The sequence below is a fragment of the Corvus moneduloides genome, chromosome 4, assembly GCF_009650955.1.
Source record: "Corvus moneduloides isolate bCorMon1 chromosome 4, bCorMon1.pri, whole genome shotgun sequence".
NCBI lineage: Eukaryota > Metazoa > Chordata > Aves > Passeriformes > Corvidae > Corvus > Corvus moneduloides.
The window spans coordinates 59,093,046-59,109,699 of record NC_045479.1 but is presented as its reverse complement, the minus strand read 5'-3'; the positions used below and the strand labels follow the sequence as shown (position 1 = coordinate 59,109,699).

At 33.7% G+C, this 16,654-nt stretch overlaps 1 protein-coding gene across 1 annotated transcript in view; it reads left to right on the top strand.

Moving 5' to 3' along the window:
* The window catches only part of TBC1D22A (TBC1 domain family member 22A), a 144,567-nt gene that overhangs the window by 32,923 nt on the left and 94,990 nt on the right, over positions 1 to 16,654 (top strand). The window lies entirely within an intron of this gene.

The following is a 16,654-nucleotide window of genomic DNA, read 5'->3' as shown; positions in this document are numbered from 1 at the left end:
TTTTGAAAACATAAACAACTTAGATGTGGGATAAATCTTAAATTTACAGATTTGTATTTAAATTGTTATAAGCATTAAGAGAATGACAGATTGTTAATAATTCACTAATAACTTGGGTATAACTATGGATATAAAAGGTAAGGTTTAGCAGTAAAAATGACGGTGTTAATCTGGATTGAACTAAAACTGTTTTTCTTGTGCTTGTGTTTGTCATACACACATACAGTGAAAATTCAAGTGTGTATGTAAACTTGAACAATGCATTGTCTGGCTACTTCAGTAGGGCTGCATATAGTGGATTCTTCCTACCTGGTCTGTGCAAGATATCCATCGGTGTATTAATCCAGATTGATTCATTTTAATGAAGGACAGATTATCCTTGAGTGGATGATATACTATCCATTTATTCATTTGCATGGCAACAGCTCTGTTGCTTTTTCATTTCTTGTTTCATAGGGGGACATTTCATTGCTAAGCAACTAATGAGAACTACTGCTGCTTTCTCCCTAATCATCTCTTAAGTAGGGTAGAGGCCTACTCCTGAGAGTATTTGCAGTTTCTGCCTTTTACTTCCTCATTTGACAGATAATGAAAATGTTCTTAATGATTCTAGAACAGTAGGGTCTCTAGTAGACTTTAGGGTTGCTAATTGAAATAAGAAGTTCAAATGAGATGTGATTAGAGAATTGATATTCCATGTTAAATAGGCCATTTAATTAATATGGTAAATAAGTTTGTCTTTACCACCAACTTACATTTGGAGATCCTGGTGATTGTTAATGTATTTGCTGCTTTGTCAGGATTTTCATATTGGAGAGCATAGCTGTTCCAGTAAGTGTTTGATGAAGAAAGACAAAACTTGGAAACTTTCAACCATAAAAGATAGTTGGGGGAAATGTATGAAGCTCGGAAAACTGTATTCTGAAAACTCATTGCAAAACTAGTATCTACATATCATAAGAAAAACAGCAAAATTAAGGTTTTTTTTTTTTTTTTTTTTTTTTTTTCTCCAATATAGTGGTGGTCATGGTTAAGTGCTAAGAGCAGTTATTTCCCCCAGGGGCATATAAAAACTTTCAAAGATTTTTCTTTAAATAGCTTTTTGATTTGAATCTTTCTAATATATTCAAGTTACACTGAGTGATGCACTCAAGTTAGAATGAATAAATGAAATGGGGACATTGCATTTGCAAAGTACGTCAAAAATCCTGTAATAAAATTATAGGATTCAAAATCAACACTGTGAATTGGGCTTTAGTAATTTATATAGAAATAAACACAGAATTGCAGAATTTTCCTTTCAAAAATGTTTGAAATGCTAGTGCATTTAATATTTACTTCAATAATATTCTGTATTTATTTTAGATTTTTACTTGGATCTCATTTCTTGGTTTTATATGAATATTGGTTTGTACATTAAGCATCTTTATTTATTGCTATCTTTTCGCTATTGACTTTTGTACTTTTCCTAATTTAAAAGAACCCTTTTTTGCTGCAGTTCTAAGTCACTTGGATCCTAATTTATACAGTTGAAAGTGATAATACTTTTATTTTAGCTTCTTTCTGTAGTAAAAAAGTCCTAAAGAATTATTAAGAATTAATAATAAATTCTTATGCTTAAGAATGCCATTAATAATAAATCTGTGCTGAGTAGGTCATCTGATGGTACATCCTGGTAATGTTTAAACGCATTTGCAGTTTTGTCAAATATTTTGGTGGGAGGAAAGCCATGTTTATTTTAGCTTTATGACAACTGAGAGAACCCTTAATCCTTAATCTTGCATAACAAGTGTGTGACATAGTTATTCTAGTGATGGGAGTCTTTTTGCTCTGCTAAAGACCTCTGCAAACTGGAAAAGTTTAAAGAACTTCTGAAGATACAGATGGCATGGATGAAAATGCTAATTTACTCCTCATTCAAATCTGAATGCCATAAAGGAGGTTTTTGGGTGTATAAATAAGGACTGAAGTCATAGATATTTTGATTGTTTAGTATGGATTGTGGTACCTAATTTTACCACATAGATAAACACATGTAGAATATATTGAGGGATTGAATGTAGGAATTGAGTATGTTAAATGTTCAGGACATTCTTTCAAACTTTCCATCAGTATAGTGATGAAAGTGTAATCTGGTAATGTCTCATTAGTTTCCACTCTGCAATAAAAGCAGAATGCTGTAGCATTTTCAGCAAGATAAAACTTAATTGTCAAACCAAGTCAGGAGAGGAAAAACCATAATTAAAGAAAATTTCAGAGGGAGTAGATACTGGCCCCTGCTGGAATACAGTAGTTTCAGTTTTGAATTTCTGGTCTAAATTAGGAGGAGGAGGATTTTAAACCTTAGCTTTCTTATACCAGATAATTTTGTGTGTTATTCTCAACTTTTTTTTTTTTTAATTTTTCCTCCTCATGAAAATGCTAGCAGTATTTAATCTTATTTGTCATATTGTAACAGCCTCTTTAGAAATCCAAACACTAGACGTGTGGGAAAACTATTCTGGGCTTACTTCTAACCTCCAGTGTGACATAGCAGTGTTGTAACGTGCCGTCAGAACACACGCTAACACTGTCAGGGCAGTTTTCCTGAAAGCCCTATGTGTTTGTAGCATATTAGTTTGTGTCAAAATGAATCTCATCCCTGTGGATGCACCAGAGGTGTTTTTGTTAATGAGATAAGATATACCATGTGATTACTCACTGTTTGTAGACTTAACGTGGACAAGGAAATTTTGCCCTGGATTGCAAGTTGCCACAGCTGTGGTCTTTGTACACCTTCCTCTTGCCCAGAGTTCCTGTAAACTACATTGTTTCCTAGTGTTAAGTTGTGCTGTACAATTACTTGTGGTCTCTTGCTCACCTACACTTCACTTTATCTGACGTTCCAGTACATCGTCGTTCCCTGGGCTTGTGTGTATATCCAAAACCCCAGAGAGGACCTGGATTTATTCGCCATCCAGAGAGATGAAAGTTTCAGAGAAGTACCACCATGATAAGGATGCGTGTCAGATTGTTGCTAAGTGGAATAGCTGTATGAAACAATTTTAAGACGCCTAGGAGTATTGGATCAAGGGAAAATTAGGAGTTAGTAGGAAGTCAAGGGCAGGAAATGAACACTATTGTACTTGGTCATTTTATGTTGGATAAAGAATGTCAAGAAAACTGAGGCTGCTGAAGACTGGAATGGTGATTGAGATATTGTCTGCAATCTTCTTGAAATAGAGGAGCCTGAGAAGTTGATGATGCTTACAGGAACTCATGAACTGAAAACTTTGAGAAGAGAGATCTTACCCTTGTAAGTATTTTTTCTTGCCATCTTAAATCCTTTTGTAGAAGGCATTCAATGAAACTCCTGTTTTTTAAATTGATACTGCTATGACTTTATGGGATAATTAATCTAGGCCCAAGTCCTGTTGGAAGTGGGACAGGATTTATTCCTAGACTTCTTTTACTATGAGTAAAGAAAGGCTCTTTGGTCCTGAAAAAGCCTCCATCTGTCTATATCTCCCTTTCTTACCATTTTTTCCATTCCCTCTCATATGTTACAGGAAGTCTTCCTGCCCTTATAGCTGGTATGCAATCTCATTTTTGCATTCTTTTCCTCCTTTTCAACAGCGAATAATTGTATTTAAAACTATTAATTTTGCTGGGGTTTTTCCCACAGTTTGAATACTGTATCCAAAGTGATTCTTTTTATTGTATAATTGGAGTAAAGTTTCAGAGCATTTTATCATGGCCATATCTGAGGGGATTCCTCAGTGTTTGTTTATAAAATATGAAAAATTGTCAGTTAAGCAGAGATTTTTTTTTTTCAAGAGAGATGTAATTTTTGTGTGGTAAATATATCTGTTTAGAATGTACATAAAACTGAATTTCTGTATGATGAGACAGCAAGCCAGAGAGCAAAGAGTATTAACCCATTGACTTTAGGGAACTGCTTTTCTCCATACTACATAAAGTAAAATTTTGTTTAGCATGCATTATTTCATTTACAAGACCAAGCTGAAGCCTTGATTGCTACAGTATATAAATTAATTTGAGATAATTTATCCTGCTGTCATAAATATCTAGACCTTTATTATTCAGTTCCACCAATTCACTAGTCCTTGGAGAATTATGAATAGGACTTATACACTGTGGTTTTGAGGAGAGAAAGTGGAAAAGATGTACCATATTTGTAGTTGTTTAGAAGAGACTGACACTGAAGGATGACAAATTGTTTTCATAAAATAGAACAAAGAACTATAACTGGGTTAACTGGATGTGTCTTCTTCTCCCAGGTCCTTCAAGTTCCTCTGCCTTCTGATTTACTGGGAAAGAAATTCTGGAAGACTTCCCAGGACTGATTTTCAGGAATATGAGGGATTTCTTTGGTTTGAGAGAGATGCAAAGATTTTACTTGCAATTGTAGTATGCTCTTCAATTTTTCTTTTAATTTTGGCATTAAACTTTGTAATAAACTTCTACTGTTTTCATGCTTTTCTTTGCTTAAATAAATACAAGGTTTTGCACAATATTGTGTTAAAGTGTTTTTATTTACACATTTTTTGGAAATGATTTATGAAACATGAAACAAATTTGCATAAAAGCAGGGACATGAAGCATAATTGATATTTTAATGTTTCCCTGCAAGTTGTGAAACTATTAAGAAAGTAAATTTTTTTTAGAACCCTTTTAAAATTTGTATGAAAAATTATTCAAAATAATTTAAATCACTTTTCTGTCAAACAGAAATTCCATACCACAAGTTCCATTTAATCGCATTAAATTTTTTCTCCTTTATGCAAATTACCAGTAATGTAGTTTCCATATACAAAGGTATATTTCAGTGCTGTTTCTTAATATTTCCATAATTTTGTAGTAATACTTGTGACATCAGGAAAGTTGACTCAAGTTGTCATAAGCATGAGCAATTTTCTATGAAATAGTCTTTGATAATTACATGGAATATTGTTATCTGTGTGATTTGGGTGAGAAAAAATGAAGAAGTCTTACAGAAAACTGTTGAATTCAAGACTTGAAACTCCAGACTGAAAAGTCTTTTACGTAAGTCCAGAAAACATCATCTGCATTGCTCTGAAAAAGCTGCAGTACACGAGCCACTCGGTGACCTGAATGTTTTTACTTCCCCGTCAGTTCTCTTTGCTGCGCTCTTTGCTCTCATGTATTACTGAACACTTAGTATACATATACATGTATATACATATATATTTATAACTATAACATGGCATGGAAGTTGTTCAGCGTTATCTTAGCTTGCATTGAGATAACCACTGTTCACTTTTTCAATTTCTAGAAATATGTTGTCCCACTCTCCCCCTATTGCTGTGCCAATCTGTTGTCAGTGAAAGTAATTTGTAAGTGCTGCAGGGTAGCTGAAGAGAGGGAGGACTCTAATGAACAAGATAGACAGTATTTGAATTTGGTTTCACAAACTGATGATTCCTGCTTTGCACCATGGAAAAGGTCCAGAATTAAACAGAAACCTGTGTTGAGCCCATCCACAGAGGACTTGGTGCTTCTGTGCCAGTCTTCTGTGCTGTGAGGCAGGACTGATTTTGACTGCAGTGGGAAAGCAGTTAGAAATTTTTTCCATTAACTTAAATATTTTTGAGTTGTAGTTTTTGAAAAAGACTCAAAGTTCCTTCAGGTAAATTACATGGAAATAAAGACAATAAGAATATAGACCTGAATTTTAGTGCTTTAAAAAGCAAGCTTTTGAAGCACTTGGGCAGATTATACTTTTAAATTGTTAATTTGTTTTTATGTATGTCTGACTTAAGAAAAAATAAATTATTCACGATGTCTGAGCAATTGTCTTTATTAATATATAATATAGTTTTTCAGGCCTAATTGGATAAAGAAATCTTACTATTTTACATTCTTTATTCACTTTAAACAAGTAGGAGAATCCATGTGAAGATAACTAGCCCTGAATTGTTTGAATTGTTTGTCAGCTAGCAGTGCTTGCCATGATACACTGTCCTGTCTAGGGTTGGTTCATAAAGCAAGATAGTTGGAGGCATTCCAAACAGAAGTAAGGAAAATGTAGATAGTATTAAGAGGACATCTCATGCTTAGTTTGTGAGGGGTTAGGGAATAAGGGAGCTTGAAGAAGGGCAAATAAGTTGTCAGAACTTGTGTAATGGAGAGAACTGATAGGAATCAGTGAATTATACATTTCTTTTAATCTTTTGATCCTTTTATTTTATGTTTGAATATTTATTTTAATTATTTACCTGGACAAGTTCATCTTTATCTTTTAGCATGAGTTGTTGGAATATCAGTTTTTTAGTTGCAGCTTGACTCATTCTGTAGTGGGCACTTTGTTCTGGCTTAGAGTTATAAAACGATTTAATTTAAGAATTATTTTTAAATGTAGTTACAATAGTACAGAAGTCCAAATGAACGTAGTTAAGCTTTACTCAGATATGCAGTTTGTGTGTGACTTGCTAGTGGTAGAGTTTATTCCCTACTGTTTTTCCCTAGTTGCTTAACCTACTGGAAGTTTGTGATGGCATTTAGTGTCAACTATATGAGTGGATCTGTTTGCATAAGTGCTCTCTATAGGCTTTGATAACATGAGGTGATTTATTTACTTAACTGGTGGATTTTTGGCTAATTGCACCAACCCACTTTTGGCATAATTTGGAATATAGTAACCTTGAGAGAAGATGTTAATAATGAGCAGCTGAGCATATATCTGCAAGTAACTGTATAGGGTAGTTGGGTAGTAGTATATTGCTGCATATATTTTACTCATTAATGTACTTGATTCCCTGTGAGGTCTTGGAACAGTGTGAACTGGATTCTTATGTGCTGTAGAATCTTCCAGATCCCATTTGTTCTTTCAAGAGGTCAGTGTACCCTGCCTCTTCTAGCTTAATTTCTCTATTCCTTAAGCTTCATAGTAGAGCCACATGTTTGAGTATTTCCAGATTATGTTTTGCTGGTCAGAAAAGGGTTTGCTCGCTGTGTGCTTAGATGACACAGCTGAAGCAGGGCTTTCTGCTGTCAAAAGAGGTGGCTTTGCTTTTTCTTTTCCAACCCAAAACATGCGTTCCAGTCTTCTTTTTTTGGTCTGCATTGGCTTTCCTTGGGCACAGTTAAACTGGCTGGAAACTATGTCCATAATAAACTGAATTATTTAACTTTCTGCACTCATCTTGAGGATCTGAGAAGAGAGTCAGTGCTGATGTGAGGATGGAAGCATATTAGGGAAGAAGGGAGAAGCAAAGGTCTGTTTAGTGCCAGGTAGCACTTAGACTGCTTTAGCTGTGTAATAACACATGCTCATTATAAGAATTTGTGAATTACACTGACTTTCTGCTTAGCAGGTTAGGAAGCACAACAGACAGATACAGGATATGGCAACCTGCTTTTCTATTATTTGCTTCCTAGTACTGTCTTGAATGACCTTGATTTACTATAAACAGTGCAGTTTTACAAAATCAGTTCTTCTGTCTGTTTCAATTTTTATTTCACTTTCTTTAATATACTGTCAGATTTCTGAGCTAATTAGAATGGTTCATCTGAAGTGTTGGATGTATTGTTGCATCTTGAGCTTTGCCCTCTTCCTTTGCTTTTTCTACGTAGACTTTTTTTTATGTTAATTTTGTCACGTTTTCTAAAATCTTACTTCTTTCTTTAAAGTATATTTGTAGTTCTTCGTAATCAAAGTGTTCAAAGTCATATCATACTGATGTGATGGAGAAAGTAACTCCAGTAATCTTCAGGACCTCCACGGAAACAAAATGAATTTCTTGAAAATCCATTCAGTTAACTGCACAAACTGTAAAATGAAAATTCTTGTTCTTATGAACTGGCACATATTACTAGCTTGAATAAAATGTGGGCTGTGATAAAATATTTTTTATCACTTGATTACAGATATAGAGTAGTAATAGTCCTGGATACTTAAATCATAAGGATGTATTAGTTGACAAAGTAGGATGTACCTCAGCTTTGCTATCTTTCTGGAAAAAATTAATGTAATTCAACTAAAACTGGTTTCGTGGATAATTTTAAAAAATGCTTCTATCTATTTGCAGTGGAATAAGCCTAATTAAAATTAGAATTCTCTGGCTGTTATTAACAATAGCTGTCAGAAGTGAAAAAGAGACATTAAGATTATCTTAAGTATATCCAACTGCTTAATTGCCTGTTATTTTTAGCTTTGCATGTGAGAGAAAAGCAGTATTTTGAGTAATGTTATTAATTGCTCGTAGTCTCTTATGAGTGTCTGTTTAAAACAAAGCAAAAACATCCCCAACCTCCCTTAACACCCGAAATTTTAGTCTATTAGTCTTGCAAATTTTTTAAATTTTTAAGTGATCTTCAAAGAAAGAACAACCTATATAACTTATTTTCAGAAAAGCATCTACATATGAAGTTGCTGTGCTCCGAGTCTGAAACCTGTCACTTTACCCTACCTAAGTAAATGTTTCAAAACAGTATCATAACTAATTATCATATTTTCATTGAAAGTGTAGCAACAGTGGCTGCATTTTCTGATCTGTTTTGCATTGATTTTTTTGCATTTTTTGACTTACAAGCTTTAAAAAAAGTATCTCAAGGGATTAAGAAAGGTTGGGTGTGGAGAAAAGCTGTAAGAGCAACTATGGAAGAAGCAAACACCTACTTTCTCAAAGATTAAAATAAGTGTTGGACTGAGGATTTTTCAGACCTAATGATTTCTGATGCCTGGTAGTAATTGCTTCAGGGTACCACTGTTTAAGTTAAATGTTCTTTTCTTAAATATGTTGCTATATATGACTGGCTTTCCTGGTACATAGGGGATTAAATGAAAATTTTTAATCTTTGGTGGCGTAAGATACTAACTGAAAAATTGGCAATTGCCATTTCATAAAAAGTTTTTTGGCTAAATCTGTAGGCATGAAATTACAATCATCTTCCTACTCTTCCTAACATTACAAAGATTTCTTACTGATGCTAGAGCAATAATAATTGGATTATATTTCCTTAAATTTAGAGCTTCTTTTTATTTGTTGTATTGCTCTCCCCATTATTGTGAGTGGAGGCATCTGTAGGTGGAATTCAGTGGTTTGGGTTGGCCTTTATTTTAGCTTGTTTGTTTTAAATATTTGTTGCATGCTTCTATGTCATACCAAAGTTTGTCTTGAGAATACTGATCAGCATACTACAGTGTATGGCCCATCCTCCGTTTACCTTTTGTGGTAAAGCTGTGCTTTAAAGTGAATCCTCTGAAAAGCAGCTGAGGAGTTCAAGCCCATTTAAAGCCCATCTTTTAGATGACTGTCATGGTTTTACACTTTAGAGGAAAAGCCAAGTAGGGACTTGAAAGTTACTAATAAAAATTTCTTCAATCATATCAGTGCCAGGAAGTCTATCAAAGAGGCAAAAAGTCTGACACTGGTGTCATGGAACCTATAAAATGCCACCTCATAGCAGGAGACCTATGTGGATTTTTTACTTAGATGTTTCTTGTGAAGAAACTTTCCAAATCCTGTCTTATGGGCAAAATCAGAGCCATTCTTTTGAATTTTTGCCATAAGAGATGTATAGAAGAAATCTCTGAATTAATAAAAAAATTCTTAGGTCAAATGGGGCTAATCAAACTTCTATCATAAGTAATCAGAATAAATAAGTCAGGTCTAGCCTTTCTATTGATTTGAAGTGTTTGATGTTTTCAGCTAAGTCAGATTTGTCTTTTAAATCACAGTCTTTTTGTATTATTCAAGTTTGCCTTTTTTTTTTTCCTTCTGTGATGTATACTAAAAAGAACTTGAGGAAAAAGAATTTTTGTTTCCCATGTATTTATTAAAACAGATCTGTCAATGAAGGTCCTCTTTTACTGCATAGGATGATGTGGATTTAAATTATCTGCTTTTAAAGTTTATTTTGCATCTATATATGTGTTTCTAAATTTTCAGATGTATCTGTCTAAAGAAGATGTGTTATTTCATGATGCTTAGTGCACACTCTCAGTATTTTAAAAATGAAATTAATTTTATAATATGAATGCTAGTGTAAAAATTCATTTCTCGAGTTTGAAATACATTTTGTGGTTTATATTGTCTCATTTTTGAAGGCAATTAAGAGATTAATAGACTAATACTGTGAGGAAGTCATGAGAGATTAGTGAAAGGTATTCTGTTTGAAACTACAGACTGGAAATGTTGTGTCATGGGAATAAAATGGATAACAATATCTTGGATAATGGTAAAAGCAGTAAAGTAAAATTAAAGAGAAACCAAAAGATTTCTTCAGGTATAAAAATGGAAGAATTGTGAAGAAGGAAGTTAATTGCAATAAATATAGCTATGGGAGAGACATATATTCCAAAGGGAGCAACATATTTTAGTTCTGGCTTCTGCATTCTTATTTCTCCTCTCCCCGTGGTCTCCATGTAGTTATAATTAATGATCATCCCTCTATAGTGAAGGGGCACAGGGGTGGTTATACTTCCAGATCGAAGTCTTCTCAAACATGCTTTCCAACAGATTGGGAAATTACTTTAATGGCTTTTTTGCCATTAAAAGTGGCTTTTGACATCCAAATATCACAACTTTATGTGTTTATTATGAAGTAACTCATGGGAAGAAAAGCTAAAAGAGAAAGAGTCGCTTAAGCAATGACAACCTGCTTTACGAATGCCAGAAGCATAACATTCCAATCCTGTTACATAGATCAGTAGCAGCTGAAGATCTAAGAAAAGATTTTCAAATTAGGTGGATGAGTGATTAAACAGAATTGTAAGAAATTTTTTTTGGTCTTATTTCCAATGAGATGTATGGTTAGTTAATAATTTATAGATTTCAAACCAATACAAATAAATGTCAGAAGTTTGTGTGCTGCAACTTCAATTTGAGTTGGCTTTGCTTGTAGTTTAAATGCAAACCTTTTTTACTCATAGTAATAATAAGGTCATTGGGTTTTTCATTAGCATGGGGATATTTTACTTGTTTTTTATTTGAGAAATTTGGTATTTTAAATTTTTACTTTAAGCTGTGGAAAAGAAATTTTTAAAGCAGAAGTGAAAAATTAAGTACTTAAGCACAATAACCAAAAAAGGCAAAAAAGTTTTCTTGCAAAACAGTTTTTCTTCTGTAGGCTTTCATTGCGTTATTTCACAGGAGCAGAGAGTACTTTATGCTTTTATAGCACATTTGTTTTGACAAAACTCAGTACACTAAAAAAATTGGCTTATGAATTGTGTTCTCATAAAAAATATTTGTGAACTGATTTACATGTTCCAGCTTTAGTCAATTATGAGATAAAAATTTACTGCAGTATGACTGAAGTTTAAAGACAACTACTTTTCTTACAGTAACATTGTTGAAGAAAATTAGAGATCATACTATTTTTCAACAGAGCAGGCTTTTTTTTTTCCATAGAGGTTTGATTATTTCTTTTTCTTGATAATAAATACCTATATGAAATGTAAAAATATGTTTGAATTTTATGAAAAAAGCAGGCCTTGTGGCTTGCCTCAGAAGCATATGTAGCAGTTTGATTAGGAAAGTGTAAATCACAGCAGATTAAAGTAGTTAAGGAATGCATTCAGCAATTAAGCAATATAAGTAGTGTTTCCTGCAGAGTGCATTCTCCTCAAATATACTTCTTCAAATTCAGTATTTGCAGTTTGTGCTAAAAAGTGGAAATAATGGATGGTACTTAATTTCTGTTGTAAATAAGGCAAGAAGTCTGTAAGGTGGATTTCTTATTAGCTGTGAATGATGTGGGACCTTACAAAATAAGGAAGCATGTAATTTTTGGTTAAGAAAAGGGACATATCTATCCATTTGAGAGTTGGATATTGCACAGTGTGGGTTGCAGCAAACTGCCACTGTCATAGATGTGTGCGGATGATGTCACTGAAGGACAGTTTTTCCTCAGTTTGTTATGCCATTCAGGGACATTAATGGGTTAAAGTAAAAATTGCTTCATGAGTGAGTGAAGTTATACTTACATAGAGTTATGGTCATATGTGAATGGGTGGTAAGCTTACTTGACAGTGGCAAAGTTTTCAGTCTTCTGTCACCGAAAAAATTACATTTCTGAATTTTTAGAAGTTTTTATATTTACATACAAGTGCTTGGATAATTTGTATTAATTTTATATTTACCCAAGTTAGAATTGAACCTTTGGGCTTTTGAAGTTATCCAGGTAATGTCTTAAACATATTTCTGTTTACGGAATTGTTCAAATGAGCTGTCTTTGCCAGTCTTCTATTTTTAAGTAATTACATGCAAGACAATTTCTTATTTTGATTTTTCTTTTTATTTAATAGTTTCAGTTAAGAAGCATTAATTTTCAGTACTTTTAAAATCCATCCCTGCATATGCAGATACATATACTGGTTTCTTTATCTTTTAAATATTTTGTAGCCTTTAGTGCAGTTGATTTTTTTCCATCTCCAATAAATAGTTCTTTTTCAAAACTACATTAATTTACAGATTCTTTTAGAAGGCTTTTCCAGTGCTGGAGTGATAGTTCTGAAATAACTGTCTAATCAATCCCATACCTGAACACAGGGAAGGCATGGGTTCCTGAGGTTTGCTTTAGACTTGTTTGACCATACTATGGTTTACTCTTGTCCCACACTTGGTGTTTTCTCTCTGCGTGTTTGTGGTTATGTGTGTTGATGCTTTGAAAAATTAAATGATAAAGGGCAAACTAGTAAATTAAAAATGCGGTGTGGGAGACATGTTCAACCTTTAATCTTTCATTTCCTATTCTCCAAGCACCTTTTGGATTTCTCAGGGAATTCCCTTATGAGGCGTTCTAAGAACATACTCATCAGCATCCTGTGCTCATCATGCATACTGGTTGCTAATTGTGAGTCCTGTAATTCGGTGTCACATGCACAACTTCTCCCTGGCAAGCTGCTTTGGTTGACAGCAGCAAACCTATTGAAGTGAGTACTGTAAGAAGAATTTATGCTGAGAATTTTGTTCATTGTTGCTGAAATCCAATTTTGAGAGCTGCCATCTTAGAAGCTTTGAAGGCTCCTGTTTCATAATAATATCATACCCAAGGATGCTGCTTATACTCCTTACTGTAATTTCAAACTGCATTTACTGGCTGATTTCTCACCTGTGTGGAAGAGGTTCCCAGTCTTGTATTTGACATTATGCAAGTTCTGTGGGTCAAAGACTTGTTGGTACCTCCAGGTTTACTTAATCCTCCTTTGTACCCTGTTTTGGTCATAGAGTGTTTGAAGTAGTAAAGATATTTTTCGTCTTCCTCCTGTCTGACTTGTGAAGCAGTAATCTCAGTCTGCAGCCTATGAGGAACCAATGTCTTTTGTTTAATTTGCAACATGAGCTGAGAATTTCCTTTTTTCAAGTAAATTTATCATCCTTAAAAACAGGTCTGATTTTGTGTAGATATGTGCAGTGGATTATGAATATGAATTAAGAGCAAATTCTGGATTATTTAGTGTGGAGGAAAAAAAGATACCTGCCATTAAAATCTAGCCAAGAAAAAGCCTGTGTATAAAAGATCGTACTGGCAAGCAATGTAGGCCCACTAAAGGAAGTCTCTGAATGATTTACTGATTACTTTCATACAGAATCTGGAATTAGGGAAAAGGATATGAAATATCTACTCTTTTGTGATAAAGCAAATTGAGAGTACTTGCAGGGTTGTTTTTTATTTATAATTATTTTTATTAATTATATGTTAGTTTTTGAGCATAAAAATTGAGTCCATGTGATCAAGATGTTTTTGGACAGGATGATTTACTGTGCTCACCAGGTCACGCAAGATTGTAACCGTTGCCATGTGCAGTAAAATTATTTAGAGAATTCATATTAATAAAATATAATGATTAATGTTTGAAACATCATTCTTATATTGATGTATAAAGATATTTATCTTGCTTCCTATTGCATCTGAATGAAATTGTGTAAGATTGTTAAAATGACAAGTCATCAATACATCATTTATGTGAGAACATGACTGGTTATAGCGGAATATTTGAAATGAAGTAAGGTCATGTTTACCTAAGCCTGGACTGATGGGATGATTAAGTTTTTAAAAAAAATTTACCATTGCGACTGTAGTACTATAAAGAAAGGAAAGATTTTATTTTAATGATTCATCCTTTACAGCTCAAGAGCTATTTCTATCAAGATTAACATGTAACTAGGACTTTTTCAATGAGAGATACTGATATGGTAATATACATATTTAATTAGGCAATTGTTACTGAAAGAATTTACATTTAAATGCTCTATTATGTCCTGATCTTAGAAAAACATTGCTGTAGTGCAGCAGTGACTGAGAGGCTGTTTTGTAAGGCTTTTTGAAAACTGAGTTTGGAGTGGAACATGTAAGATCTTCTAGATGTGGAAATATTACTGTGCATCTCTTCATGCCATCATGTGTGTATGATTTTGTACTCTACATACTTGGGTGGTAACTTTTATGTTGGGTCTACCTGAAGATGCAATATCTGAAGCAGATTACAGCAAAGTAAGTTTTGTACAAACACCTGTGCATGTGTGGTCAGAATGGTTTCCTTGCTCTGCTGCAAGAGATACATAATTTGGATTTGAGATATGTGGTAAATACATTATGCCTTTACACAAATTAGTGCTAAAAAACCACCCAATTTTAAAATGTTCAATTAATTAACTAATCTAGTGTTTCTATTTATTATTTTGTATATTGGGTGTATGTAAAGAACAATCATAATTTATTGGTGACCTTGCAGTCTGTTTTGGGCTTCAGCACTGCGTCTTTCTTGCCCATTTTGTCCCCTACCTCCCACTCCAGTGAATTCATCTGAGTTTTGCTGATTCTGAGTGTTGAGAAACAATTTCAAGGTAAAAAGCTACAGTTAAAACATTAATAGCACAATTAAATGTCTGTTTCTTTAGAAAAAATTCCTTTGGGAGAATGTGTGCTTTATTTAAAGAGATCTCTTTTGTAGGAGCTTGCTTAGTGTAATGAAGTATGAAAACTATCAAGTTACATTTTTTTTCCCGCTTTATAAAGACTGAATTTTGGTGTTGGTAACAGGTTTAGAGAAGTTCTGAATGCAAGCTACCTTTTTGTTGGTTGCTTGTATTTTTACCCCGATGTGTACTGAAAAGGTGAAATTCCAGCACTCTTTAGAAGAAATCTATTACATCTAAATGACAGAGATCAGTTGTGAACTTAATTTTAACATTCTGAACAACTTCCATCAAAATCATCCATTAGGCTTAATCTTGAATTAAAACCTACTTTTAATGGAGGCAAGCTGTTTAGCATGTTTATTTTCTACTGTCATTGGGAAACTAAATCTGTAAGTAATATTTTTTAAAATTTTTGTTTTATCCTTATGTCTCTGGCTTTGTGAGTGGAGCCAGTTAAAGCTGTTTAGAAAAAGTCTTTTTGCATGGTGGGAAGTTTCAGAAGCATACCCTGGGAATAAGTAAAGAGCAGCTAATACCATGGTTACAGCAATGCACGTATTCAGATCAGCATGTCATAGATTCCATGCTACAACAGTTTTCCTCCAGGCAACTATTTCCTGTCTTTTACAGTTGTATAGATAACATGATAAAGATCTCTGCAGGAAACTGAAGAAAATGAGAAATGCTTCTGTAAGACTTTGTAATTGGGAAATTTAGGCAGTGATCTTTACTCCCCCAGATATTGCACACACTGGCCTGGTATTTCTGTCCATATTCTTTTATTCAGTCTTTAAATTACTGTCCATTCAGATTTCACTCATTGAAAATAAATTTAATGTTATTTAAAACCAGAAATTGCAATTATGTTCTCAAGCACAAATAATATCATATGTACTTTTGGGGTGTTTTTTTCTTATTTTTGCTTCTGTTGTTTGTCCTGAAATCCCTTGTGCTTTTCTTTCAAAACTTTTCTAGTATGTTTACTTCCTCATCCAAATAAGAAAAAGAAAAAAAAGAAAAAAAAAGAGGGAGAGAGCAGCATGGAGCTTGACTGCTTTTGCCCTTAAAATTGCATGGAAAAACAAGCATTTTGCACTATGTACATACCCAAATAAATGAATAAATGCTAAATATGTAGATTATGATTTTGCATAGCATTCTGTCAGTCAAATGTTCCTTAACTGGAGCTTGTGCTATATCTGTGTTTATTATATAGAGTATTTGAAATCTGTTAAATACTTGTTTATCTGCTTTTAGGAATTGGGTTTTTAAAACTGCACTCAAATGCAAAGGTGGCATTCCTTTAATTACCAGTGAATGACTACTGGTCCATTGTTTACAACCCTGCCACCTCTGAGATCCTCCCATGCTGTTATTTTATGGAGTCTGCTGCAATCCCCTGTTTTATTTACCAGATTTCCCTAGTAAGTAAATATGTTAACTAACGCTTTATTAGCACAACCTAATCTTCTTGTCCTACAGCTATTAATATTTCACAATCCAAAACCAGTGATCCCTTAGAAGATGTACACCCACATATAGACACCAATGCAAACAAGAATGCTTTGGTAACACCTTGCTACCAGTGTCTACTAGTAGTGGTAAAATCACTGGTATGTTAAAATTATTTTAAAACATATGTAATTATAATGGTTGTTACCAATGGACAAAAGGTAACATAATCAAATGTAACAACCTAAAGATGTACTTGGGGATCTCTAATTACATACTGCAAAGCTGTGAGACAGGCAATAGAGGACTTT